Below are 12,189 nucleotides of genomic sequence, written 5' to 3'. Positions count from 1 at the left end.
GCTCAGTTTTTAGTTCGGTGGCGAGCTTGGATTCGTTTTAAGCAATTTAGAAGGGTTTTAGAAGAGCTAACTACCATTACCAAATGAACAAAGGATACTTCCACTGACTGGAGGACCTTCCTACTATTTAAAAAGGACGCCGTTTAGAAAGTCCTCTAATTCTCTAATGGGTACTTACTGGGCATATCTTTCTACTTACGGGTACCAATTGGGGTGACATTCATAGGTGATTCCTCTTATGGGTCTAATTTCTCTACTTTAAAACATCTTTTTAGGCTTCTATGCCACTTTTCTTTTTTTCTTGTGTACTAAAACTCACATTACATTTGTATTAGAAATCTTGTCAACATTTTTCCAGAGGGTTGCGTAAATAAAAGGTATTTAACAAATTGAAAAGTCTCAGATGCAGAATCCACCATAAAAATGGTAAATAGTTATTTAAATCTGAGACTTTTCATGTTGAAAGTTCTTTCTGGTACATCCTTAATCTGCGACTTTAACAATTTATAAGACCGCAGACGACGAATATAGAAAACAAAAAGGATTCCTTGCAATGACATTTCGTTTTCATTCGTCTCGGAAAAGGACAGAAGAGGAACTTTCTAGTACTCAAATCTGAGTAAAGATAGAAAAGTAAATGATGGTTTTGCTTGTTGTCGAAGAGGGATGCACAATCGCCGGACAGCTGTTTCCACAGTTTCAGGCTTTTTCAACAGCGCTAGCGTGCACTCCTCTGAATTGAAAAACAGCTCAACTATCAATTTAAGGGGAATTTGAATGATGTTTCAAATTCCCAGTGGGACGCGATCCAGCGACATCTCTTAACAAATTGAAACGTCTCAGATGCGGAATCCACCATAAAAATAGTTATAAATAAGTTATAATATAAATAGTTAAATAGTTATAAGCATAAATAGTTATTTACATGGTCAAAACGTTTATTAAAACCTTAAAAACTTTTTATTATTTCAAAAATATATTCTACTGACAGGAATACAGACTTCACTATAGGAATGACAATACAAAAAAAAATTTAACCTTTTACTGAAACAAAATGATCTTTATACTTGTAACATACAACATAATACAATTTACTTTTAACATTATAGCAAAAAAACATAACTATCAATATTTATCAAAATTATTTTTGACTTAACCTTGCACATGACCTAGTTTCAAAAATATCTAGCTGTTAGTTGTCACTTCATATTATTTAATTTGACATATTATAAGAGCTTATTATTTTTAAACAAATTATTCAGACAGCTAATAGAATACAACAAAGGATAACATCTTAAATCTTTTTTAAGTTAATTTTTACAACCTTTTATATTTTTCATACAAACCTTTTTTATCACAATGAAAGCATGAGAAAATTTTCAATCAACATACGTATTATTATAAAAAGATTATAGTACCTTTTAAAAAAAAAACATTTTCTTGTCACATCACACTTAAACAAAATTTCCATGGTCATTGTGGACTAGGCGGGGCTTTTTCAAACATGGATCTGGGTACCTGTTGCATCTCATCTATAACGAAACAAAGGGACGATTGGAACTCTTCATCGTTAAAATTTTTTCCACATTCTTTAGACAGGAACACAGGGCACAGCAAACAAATAAATTACGACGCCATTAACTGATAACAACACGGGAACTTTTTAAGTGGCGTCGACAAAGAAATTCTTCTGGCTACTTAAATAAAACATCTTCAAACTACCACAAATCCTTTAGGGACACTGGGATAAACAGAACAGGGTATTGATTTCTAAACCAGTAATGTACCGGCAAAATTTACCAACTCTATAACGCCATCTTGTGAGTCCGACAACCTGTGTGGGATGTTTTCGATTCGGATGCTAAAGCCGGACTGACTCCTCTTCTCACCTTGTTGTTATTTCTCTATGCTTCTCACTACCGGCTTGTATCGGGTGAGGCCTTAGACAAGGAAAAAAGAGAGGACGGGTAACACTCATTTAACACACACGTTCCAAAAGTGAAGCCGCTTTTTGGTTTGTTTGTCACCAGAAACATGGCGGTCACGTCAAAAATAACAATGGGTTGCCAGTGGTGGGTGTTCGTTGAAGGTTAAAATTTCATAAAAAATAAAGTAAATCATCATCTAAAATTCGTAATAAAAACATATGTATGTATTGAAACATATGTACGTAATATGAGAAACTTAATAAAACATTTACCGTACACAAATTCTTCATTTTAAATACATTTCATGTTTTTATTTTAAATACTCAATGCATAACAATACCCCAAAGATACGTCGATGATCAAAATCCCTGGTGTCAGTTTGGCTTCACTTTTGGTCATAGGATTACTCGTCCTCTCTCTTTCCTTGTCTAAGGGTGAGGCCATAAACGAGAAACATCGCGCCATTACCGTGCAATTCACGTCCTGTGCTAACTTGACAAAAATGATTTGCGTTGTACCATGGACATCTGCAAAGAACTCGGAAGACCACTAATTTTAAAAATATGCGTTGTGGCAGTGGAATGTTCTTACAGGGCGGGTTTTAAAATATTTACGATAGAATTGACTTCACGAAAAATGAATTAGAAAAATAGATATTTTTGGAGATTAAAAATAATAATTTGGATAAAAAATTATATTTTCGCTGGTTTTTTTAAACGCTACAAAATTCTAGGAGTTATTAAACTAAAATATGTCTATGGTTCTTTTCATGAGCATTTTTCAGTGCGTCACAGTTTGTCATTGTATGTGACAGAAAAAAACACGTCGCTGATTACATTTCGTCGGTGACATTTATAACATTTAATCTAGTTGTCAATAGATGGCGCTAATAATATAATATTAAATAATATTATATTATTCTATATAAAAAAATTTAATCTGTACAATTTATAAGACTATACAAATCAAAGAAAATACCATTTTATAAATGCAATAAACAAAATTGATTTGTTTTTATACCAAATTGCAAATAAAATGTGACAACTGTCAGATTTAACTAAAATGTCATGTTAGAATAAATGTCATAAATGTGTATTTATCACGGACTAACCTTTTTTTTTTCTATCATTTGTGACGCACTGAAAAATGCTCATGAAAAGAACCATAGTGTACAATGTTCTATAAAATGATAAAAATATAAGGGTATATTATTACTCTGACTATATTCTTCCTTTTTTGTTTATTATTAAAAAATGTACATGGACCGGTTCTTGGTATTGATAAATGTTACTATAGTAAAACGGTCCAAGTGCAGATTTTACCTATTACTAATCATTTTTATCCCAGCTGTTATCCACAGTGTAACTACAACTGGCACGTTGCATAATACTTTTCCATAATTAGTCTTCAAAATTCGGTAGAAATCTGATATTTATTTAATTGAAATTAAGACTGTATTAACATGAGGTTTTTACAGAATACTAAACATAGTTTTGTGGTAAATTATTCAAGTGCACTTAAACCCGGTTACTACTTTTTTTTATAGAATACTAAAAATAGTTTTGTGGTAAAACGGTTCAAGCGCACTTAAACCCGTTTACTACCAATGCAAAATTTGTTTTCATTAAACTAAATGTAATGGCGATAAATGGTGACTGTAGGGCGAAATATGCTTGAATCCGTTTATCACCAAGTTATAATACCATTTAAGGATGCGAATCTGTACTTCGAGCCAATTTTTAGAAAAGTGCACTTAAGCCCTTTTACTTCTAACCCCTTCAATTATTGTCCTGTCAAGTTTCATTCTCTAAAGTTCACCCAGAAGAAATCAGTTACGATTGTTAATTTTTTAATGTCATTTTGATTTTGTGAAACATGTGATTTAAAAAAAAATTGAGAATGAATCCTGAAAAAAAAATTGTTGATATGTTGGAGTTGATAAAAAGTGTTGATATTATTTAGCCAATGTTTTTCTGAATATACAGACTATTATAATTTACTATTAAGGAAATAGTGATAAACAAAATTCACAACAACTTAAATATTCTTTGCCATACATTACGAAAATTAAACAACCTCATCTATTTTGATAAATTGTGTTCCCATCTCTCTGTCTTTTTTCTCATCTTCTTCTTGACTTTCAGTTTTTGGCTTCCATCAGCTGATCTTAATCAGTAGATTGTTGTCCTTCTCACTATGTGTCCCAGCCATCTCATTCTATGCCGCTATAATAAATCTAATTATATTTTCTCCCCTCATTTTGTCTCTTATTTCACAGTTCATTCTTCTTATTTTTCCGTTTTCCATTCTTATCGGGCCCATAATTTTGAGGATTTTCATTTCGAATATTCTTAATCTTTCTTCATCTTTATCTAAACTGAATTCGCTCAGCCCAGATTCATTTTGACACATTAGGAATAGGAAACATACAACACAAAAATTCTTACCTTACACTATTAACTGCTCAAATCAACTTAATCTTTCATTAAAAAAAGAAGAATTATTGGAAATAGTGAGATATACTAAACTTATAAAATTTTGTGAAATTTATTTCTTCAAAATATTTTTATTTTGTACAATAAATAATTTTCTCATTTGTTATCAATACATTATAATAGTGCGGCCGATATGTGATACAATTGCACATTTAATGATACAAGCATATAATGTGGACCACATATACTACACATATAAAGGTTCAAATTTAGATATGAGGCCATCTCAGATTTTACCTTTTACAAAAATGGCGGGAATTCAAAATGGCGACTATACATATGTGACATAGCACGATAACTTTTGAACGAGATTTCAGATTTCAACCAAATTTGGTATATAGGTTCTTTTTTGATTTACAAGATGGATGTGGTGAACCAGAAGAATCGGTCTACCAGAAGTTGTGTTTTTACTGGTTGTTTATGTAAAAAATATGTTTTTTTTTTCAATTCTTTCCCTCTGTATATATTAATTTTTCAAAAAGGTAATACCGCAATTGAATAGAGCATAAAATTATTTTGTAGAAAATATTTTGAAAATTTTAGTTATGTTAATTACCATTTAATAAATGCATAATGTATCTTCACATGTACCTATGTGCGGCAAATTTATTTTGAATGCCCGCCATTTTTGTAAAAGACAAAATCTAAGATGGCCTCATATCTAAATTTGAATCTTTGTATGTGGTAGTGTGTGTGGTCCAAATTGTATGCTTTTACCATTAAATGCTCAATAATTCTTATATTATTTGCATGAATCTGCCGCACGTAGGTCCATGGGTACATGTGAAGATACGTTATGCATTTATTAATTGGTAATTGACATAACTAAAGAGTTCCAAATTATTTCCTAAAAATAATTCTTACGCTCTTTTCAACGCCGGTATTAACTTTTTGAAAAATTAATATATACAGGGTGAAAGAATTGGTAAAAACAACATGTTTTTACATAAAAATCGGTAAAAATACAACTTCTGTTTAATCGATTCTTCCGGTTCAAGACCTTGGTCTTACACATAAAAAAAGGACCTATATACCAAATTTGGTTGAAATCGGACTTTTCGTTCAAAAGTTATCGTGCTATTAGTCACATAATATGTATAGTCGCCATTTTGAATACCCGCCATTTTTGTAAAAGTTAAAATCTGAGATGGCCTTATATCTAAATTTGAATCTTGATATAATATTACAAATATTATAAGAATTATTGTGAATTTAATCGTAGAAGCATATAATTTGGACCACATATACTACACACATCAAGGTTCAAATTTAGATAAAAGGCCATCTCAGATTTTACTTTTTACAAAAATGGCGGGCATTCAAAATGGCGACTATACATATGTGACTAATAGCACGATAACTTTTGAACGAAAAGTCCAATTTCAACCAAATTTGGTATATAGGTTCTTCTTTTGATGTGCAAGACCAAAGTCTTGAACCGGAAGAATCGATTTACCAGAAGTTGTTTTTCCTGATTTTTATGTAAAAACATGTTGTTTTTCTAATAATTCTTTCACCCTGTGTATATTAATTTTTCAAAAAGTTAATACCGGCGTTGAAAAGAGCGTAAAAATATTTTTAGGCAATATTTTGAACGCTTTAGTTACATTAATTACCAATTAATAAATGCATAATGTATCTTCACATGTACCTGTAAACCTATGTGCGGCAGATTCGTGCAAATAATATAAGAATTATTGTGCATTTAATGGTTATATCATATAATTTGGACCACACACACTACACATACACAGATTCAAATTTAGATATGAGGCCATCTCAGATTTTATCTTTTACAAAAATGGCGGGCATTCAAAATGAATCTGACGCACACAGGTACATCTGAAGATACGTTATGCATTTATTAAATTGTAATTAACATAACTAAAAAGTTCAAAATCTCTCGTAAAAATTATGTTTACACTCTTTTCAATGGCGGTATTAACTTTTTGAAAAATTAATATATACAGGGTGAAAGAATTGAAAAAAAAAACCACAGATTTTTACATAAAAAAAAACAGTAAAAACACAACTTCTGGTGAACCGATTCTTCCGGTTCAAAACCTCGATCTTATTCATCCAAAAAACAACCTTGATGACAAATTTGGCTGAAATCGGACTTTTCGTTCAAAAGCTATCGTGCTATTACTCACATATGTATAGCCGCCATTTTGAATACTCGCCATTTTCGTAAGAGGCAAAATCTGAGATGGCCTCATATCCGAATTTGAACTTTTGCATGTGTAGTATATGTGGTCCAAATTATATGCTTCTACCGTTAAATTCACAATAATTCTTATAATATTTGCACGAATCTGCCACACAAAGGTACATGTGAAGATACGTTATGCATTTATTAAATGGGAATTAACATAACTAAAAAGTTCAAAATATTTTCTAAAACATATTCTTACGCTCTTTTCAATGGTGGTATTACCATTATGAAAAATTAATATATACAGGGTAAAAAAATTGAAAATAAATTATTTACATAATATAAAATAGTTTTACATGAAAAACCAGGAAAAAACAACTTCTAGTAAACCGATTCTGCCAGTTCACGACATAGACCTTGTAAATCACAAAAAGAACCTATGTACCAGATTTGGTTGAAATCGGACTTTTCATTCAAAAGATATCGTGCTATTAGTCACATATGTATAGTCGCCCATTTTGAATGTCCGCCATTTTTCTAAAAGGCAAAATCTGAGATGGCCTCATATCTAAATTTGAACCTTTATATGTGCAGTATATGTGGCCCGATTTATATGCTTGTATCATTAAATGTGCAATTCTTATAAATATTTGCACGAATCTGCCGCACTATAATGGTGTCAATAAATAATTATTCATTGGCCTAAGTTTTATGTTATTTATTTCTGTTAACTATTAATAATATTGGCTATGAGCAGATTGGCAAAACCACTATATGAGGCACATTGTCTCAGCTGCATATATTTATGTAACTACTGGTCTGACTGCAACTCTCTATATTTTCAGTTTTGTATTTCTCGATAAGTTCTTCTCCGTCATTAACGTACGGTATCTCCATCGAGTGTTGTTGCCTGCTAATATTGCTGTGTTACTTCGTCATCATCATTCTCTTTGCCTTATCCCTATGCGGGGTCGGCTTTCCTAAATGCATTTCTCCACACAATTCTATCCTGGTCATATCAATATTAATCCCCTGTACCAACATGTCCTGTCTAATCGTCTCCCCCTACGTCTTCTTTGGTCTTCCTCTCCTACTCCTTCCAGGAATCTGCACTTCAGCTACTCTTCGTATTGGATGATTAATGTCTCGACGTTGAACATGACCAAACCATCTCAACCTATGCTCTCTCATTTTGGCATCAATTGGTGCCACACCTAGACTTCCCCTAATATACTCATTTTTAATTTTATCCTTTCTTGTCACTCCACTCATCCATCTAAGCATTCTCATCTCCGCCACATGCATTCGTTGTTCCTCTTTCTTTTTCAGTGCCCAACATTCAGTTCCGTACATCATAGCCGGTCTTATGGCTGTTTTATAGAATTTTCCTTTCAGCTTCATTGGAACTTTTCTGTCACACAACACACCACTCGCTTCCTTCCACTTCATCCATCCAGCCCTAATAGGGAACTTGCACAATTTTTTTTTATTACATAATAATGTTCAGTTTTGTTTAAAAATGAGATTTCCAAAATTTCACGCTTCAAAAACTCATAATAACTTAGAAATACGTATTTAAAGTCTACAGCGGTATAAAATAGTTTAAACGACCCGTGACGTCACATAGTTTTACATTAGTTATTATTATGGTTATATTTCGCTGTGTCTAGGTACACGCTAACGTGTACGCAAATAAAAAGGTTAGGTATGTGCAAGCGAATTAAACTTCATCAAGCCAGTGACGTTATTATTTAGCGTGCGCAGTGACTGTATATTTTGGTACATGCCATTTTGATATGTTTAGCGTGTGTTTGATAGAAAAATATTTGTTAAAGGAAGGGAAGCAGAACTATTCAGATGTTTCAAACTTAATTGTAATAAATCAATGTATATATTAAAGTATATATTTAGGTTAGCAAAATAAATACAGTGAAACTTGGATAATTCGAATCTCAGGGGACCGTTAAAAAAATTCGAATTATCCAAAAATTCGAATTAAAAAATAAATCTACAAAAACAAGGATTACCTACAAAAACCTGCAAATGATAAACATCAGGAGTTGATCATCAAAAAAACAGTATGTAGTTGATCATTTTTATCGCTTGGAGATGTTTTTGTTGCCAGAGTTTTGTCATCCTAATTTATAGTCTCTTATCTTTTTCGTACTGTTTTAAAATGTTCTTAAACTCATTAAAAGAACTAAATAATTGTCCACACTCCGTAGTTAATTTAAAAACAAACACTAAACAAATAAAAAATAAGAAATCACTGACACTCTAACTTTTTTATTTGCGTACACGGTAACGTATACCTAGACACAACCTTATATTTAGGTATATTCTTCTTCTCCTTCTTTAGTTTATTGGCCTCCACCTACTTGGGTATTTGGCAAGCTCATCGTCGTGGAATAAGTCAAAAATATTTATATTCTAATGACATTTATCGTATGTCATTGTAATAATATATACCAGTTTGTTAAAATTGTAGTTTTATACTGTTTTTGAAGGAAAGGAACGAAGGTTTATTATTGAAAATAAAACCATTTTGTAAAAGTACGAATTCTTCTATGGATAGTTCAAACGATCAAAAACACTTGTAACGTCACATAAATGTATGTTCTACTGGCGTTTATAACGTCTAATTTAAAATTCTGTTTACTTTATTGGAAAAATGTAAATGTAAAACCAAGTGACGTCACGATGCGTTTTGGACCACCTGTTTTAATTTGAATTTTTAATCGTCTTTAGGGGCCAAACGAAAGACAAACAAAACTTTTTTATCTTTGATACATGTTTTAAATTATGTTGTGTTGTGATTTATAACATTTTTTTCGAATTTAAAAATTTATGCAAGTTCCCTATTCTACTGCATGCATCTCCATCTATTTCTCCATTACTCGGTAATACCGATTCCAGGTACTTAAAACTATTGCTTTTTACAATCAGTTCACCATCCAAAGTTGGTGTTCCTAAGTTTTTGTTCTAAGTCTCGTTCACTATTTCCTACTAACACGACATCATCAGCATACATTAAGTACCATGGAATGTTACCCTGTAGTTTCGCTGTTATCTGGTCCAAAACTAATGAGAATAAATACGGACTAAGCACCGAGCCTTGGTGCAATCCTACTTTCACATGAAATTTATCAGTCTCTCCCACACCTGTCCTAACACTAGTCGTTAGTCGTTACTCCCTCATACATATCCCTCATAATATTTACATATGCACCAGGAACTCCTTTCTTATTGAGTGCCCACCACAGAATCTCTCGAGGAACTCTATCATATGCTTTCTCAAGATCAATGAATACCATATGAGCGTTTGTTTCTTTACTCCTGTATTTTTCCATCAACTGCCTTATAATTAAAATTGCGTCTGTTGTTGATCTGCCCTGCATAAAGCCAAATTGATTCTCGGATATGTCGGTCTCTTCACGTATCCGTCTATCCATTACTTTCTCCGATATCTTCATGGTGTGGCTAAGCAGTTTTATAGCCCTGTAGTTTGTACACTGCTGTATATCTCCCTTGTTTTTGTAGACAGATACTAGTATACTGCTTCTCCATGCATTTATCCAACTTCCATAATTCTATTAAATAAATCTGCTAGCCACCTTGTTCCTGTCTCTCCCAATGCTTTCCATACTTCCCCAGGAATATCATCTGGTCCTACCGCTTTTCCTTTCTTTATTTTTTGAAGCGCTTGAGCCACTTCCTCGTTTGTTATTTTGGTGACCATTGCTGCTACTGTCTCCGTTGACTCCACAGGCTGTCTGTCAAATTCTTCATTTAATAAGATGTCAAAGTACTTTCTCAATCTCTTTTTGACATCCTTTTCGTGAGCTAGTATTTTATTATTTTCATCTCGGATACATCTAATCTGATTAAAATATTTTGCTTTCTTTGCTCTCCGTGTGGCTATTTTATATATCTTCGTTTCGCCTTCCCTGGTATCAAGTTGATCGTATAGGTTTGAATACTCACCGGAGGGACCGCAGACGTTCGGAAACAATTAGCGTCTTTTTGCAAAGACAATGACGTCGACTTTGCAAAGTAACAAGACACTTACTCAACACACACACTACACATTACTCCCCTGACTTAGTGATAAGTTATACAATTACGTGGCTAAAGTTTACAGTTCTAAACCAAAGCCAGAATCAGAAAAAAAGGTTTGAATACGCTTCTGCTTTAGCTTTTGCTACTGCTACTTTCGCTTCCTTTTTCGCGACCATATAGTTTTAAAGATCTGTGTTGGATCTGGTTTCTTGCCACTTTTTATATAATTTTCCCTTCTCTTTTATTTTTCCTTGAACTTCGTTTGACCACCACCAAGTCTCTTTATCCTCAAACTTTTTTCCTGACGTTTTCCCCAGTATTTCAATAGCGGTTTCTCTAATACTACTGGCCATTTTTCTCCAAATTGTAGTAGGGCTTCCTTTCATGTTCCAACATATTTTCTCTACTATTCCTTCCCTGAATAGACCTTCTTTCTGATCTTTTAGCATCTACCACTTGATTTTTTGTGGTCCTCTCCGATATTTTGGTTTAGTTTCACTTTTTACTTCGATGTCCAGAACAAGCAGCTTATGTTGTTGGCTTACTGTCTCACTAACTGTTACCTTGCAGTCCTTGCATTCACGTATGTCTTCTTTCCTTATCATGAAATAGTCTATTTGGGATTGATGTTGTCCACTGTTGTACGTAATAAGTTGAGTTTCTCTCTTTTTAAAGAATGTGTTAACAATCGCCATATCTAGTGCTGTTGCTAATTCAAGCATATCATCTCCAGCTTTATTTTTAGTTGCAAAGCCTAATCCCCCATATATTGCTTCGTATCCTGCCTTGGCTTGGCCCACATGTGCATTGAAATCACCTCCTATTATAACTTTCTCCTCTGACGGAATATCACTCAGGACGTCTCCTAATTGGTCATAGAAATGCTCTTCTTTCATTCTCACCCAGACCTGTTTGAGGAGCATACACACACAACATTCAATACCTCTTTATCAATTACAAATTTCACTGACATCATTCTATCACTCGTTCTTACAACTTCCACTACGTTCTCTTTCATTTCACTATCAGCAATTATACCAACTCCATTTCTAGTGTTACTACTCCCTGCATACCACAATTTGTATCTTTAACCTAGTTCTTTTGCCCTTTGTGCTTTCCACCTAATTTCTGGAATGCAAGAACTCTCCTTCGTTTGAGCGCATCCACTAACTCCAGACTCTTACCTGTAAGACTACCAAGATTCCACGACCCTATCCTGATTTTTCTAACCTGCAATGGTGTTCCCCCTAAGATTTCTTTTCATTATTATGGCCTGAAAAGATTTTGTTTGGATATTTGATGCCTGAATGCCTTTTCTATCAGCACCATACCCTGCTCTGCATGTTTAGCCAATACACCACCAATGCAACCAAAGTGTAGTATTACCCCACACCCGCCTGCATTTTTTTGTATAGGCCAGGATCCCTACTGTAAGGACTGCCCTATAAGCCAATGTATTGTTGCCCGTATCCCGCCGCTAGGAGGCACGTACTTTATTCGGGACACTGCTGTGTTACTTCGTCAGTTCTCTTATTTTTGCCATTCACAAAAT

At 33.3% G+C, this 12,189-nt stretch overlaps 1 protein-coding gene across 7 annotated transcripts in view; it reads left to right on the top strand.

The window, feature by feature from the left end:
- The window catches only part of LOC126890438 (zinc finger protein 493-like), a 134,793-nt gene that overhangs the window by 86,559 nt on the left and 36,045 nt on the right, over nucleotides 1-12,189 (top strand). The gene's annotated exons all lie outside the window — the stretch shown is intronic.

Source organism: Diabrotica virgifera, chromosome 8 (assembly GCF_917563875.1).
Source record: "Diabrotica virgifera virgifera chromosome 8, PGI_DIABVI_V3a".
Classification (NCBI taxonomy): domain Eukaryota; kingdom Metazoa; phylum Arthropoda; class Insecta; order Coleoptera; family Chrysomelidae; genus Diabrotica; species Diabrotica virgifera.
This window is presented reverse-complemented; position numbering and strand designations above follow the sequence as displayed.